Consider the following 2112-nt stretch of genomic DNA (forward strand, 5'->3'; position numbering starts at 1 on the left):
ATGTGTTGTGCTATACTACGGCCGTTGTGGTTGTTCCTGTGGTAAATGGATTTTATGCAATTTTGCATGGAATCAACCAGGGAGTCATTTATGTGTGAGGTAGATGGATAAATTTTACTCCTGCACGGAATTTTACTCAAATTTTACTCCTGCACGGATCAATGAATTATACATGATGGAGAACGTTCCTGTTTGTCATTATTTCAACTTCATCCCTATAAGAAACTAGATGAATGAGATTTATCAATATTTAACGGACGAAACTGAAGACTGAGAAATGAGAGAAAACGGGTATGTTAGTTTTTCTGCGACACACCTAAATCCCATTTCAAAATACTGGCACTTCTTCATTTCTGCAAAACTGTTATCGACAATGAAGATCGGTAAAGTTTCTAAAAAAAGTGATATTCTAAATTACTGCATCCAAATAGAACTGCCGATCGATATTGGATCAATAATTGTGAAGTCTGTTTTGGGCCTGATCGTTCATGGATCAACTTATGAGCTTGGACACCCTTCCACAATTTTCTCACTTTGCAGTCAGTTCCAAGTATCCTATGAAAATTGGGAAAATGTACTTCTACCTTGGAAGCCTTTGGACCCAACTGAGAGATTCCCAGTTTTTGAAGATGAAAATGACATGACTATTATGATAGATCAATCATCTCATAATTCACTGTCGATTCAACCTTTAGTTTCGGACAAGACTCTGGTGATCCTACGCAGAATCAAGAAATTGGAGGAGATACAAAATGTCATGAATGCAATTAATAATATCTCCGATTTCTTCGATCATCTAGACTGGAGGATGAAAGAACATTTTTCTCACTCTGGACATATAGAAGATAGTTTGATACGGCTGATGAGGAGGATGAAATTGATAGAAGAGGATTCGACTGAAGAATTTCCATACCGACCCTTCTATAACCTCTTCGTACATGTGCAATCAATGGGTGATCTCAGAAGAGAATCTAGCACTGAATTTGAAGAATAGTAGATTTATATTACTACCTGTCTATCTATGTATGTAATTTGATTTGAACTTTGCATTTGCTTTGATTTATAATTATGCTTTTGGATCTCTGTATAGTTGAGTCTAAGCATATGATGTTTTGTTTTTAGCATTTTGAGTGTTGGGGCTTGGATTGCGACGCTGAATTAATGTATTGAGGTTGAGAAAATACCAAACTTAGGTTGGTTATGTAACGTAAATTGTAACTCTTGGAATTTATATATAATTGTGATATTTTGTGTTGTGAAAGTTTATTTGTGATATCATTTAATCACTTAAAATTATGTCTATAATGATTGAACGGATGTTGTTGATGCTTGAAATTGATCAAAATTGCAAAAATTTGGGAATTAAACCAAATTAATAGAGCCCTCCGACGGCGCCCTCGACGCCACCAATGGCGGACTTTTGCCGAGACTTAAGATATAATTTCAATAGAGCACGCCGACGGTGCTGAATACCCCGCCGATGGTGAGATCCCGAAAAAACACCTTTATTTGTGATTTTGACCAGTAAAGCGCCACTATTCATCATCCCCTTCCTTTAAAAAATGCGATTTTTGACCTAGGGTTTGAGAGATCTTAGATTGGGATGCAATTTCAAGGCATTTAGACACCGGATTTGATCACCTCTAGATAAAAGCTTCACTCCAAACTAAAAATATTTGATTTTCACCATGAATTTCTTTCACATTGAGGAGATTCAAAAAATTCAAGAATGTGAAGAAAATATTGGGAAGAAATTCATGGAACTTAGTGTTGAACTCTTAGAATTACTATTGGAAGCCATTATTTGCATATTTGAAGTATATTTTAGAATTTTTCTATAATTGTGATTAGATTGAAATGGCTCCACGTCAAAAGAGGAGAATTGAGTTCGACGAGTCTCGCTTCGTCAATGCGAAGGCTCAATCGAGATTTACTTCAGTGTTTAAAGGAAAGAAGTGTATACAAAATCGAGTTTTTGAGAGTCCAGGAGGAGAAATTGAACGAGTTATTACCAAGCGGAGGTGGGAAAACTTCTGTTACATCACCAATAAGGCTGCTGCAAATATTGTGAAAGAATTATATGCCAACGTGTTCTATTCTGAAGATGAAATT

Source organism: Phalaenopsis equestris, unplaced genomic scaffold (genome assembly GCF_001263595.1).
Source record: "Phalaenopsis equestris unplaced genomic scaffold, ASM126359v1 Scaffold000836, whole genome shotgun sequence".
Lineage (NCBI taxonomy): Eukaryota > Viridiplantae > Streptophyta > Magnoliopsida > Asparagales > Orchidaceae > Phalaenopsis > Phalaenopsis equestris.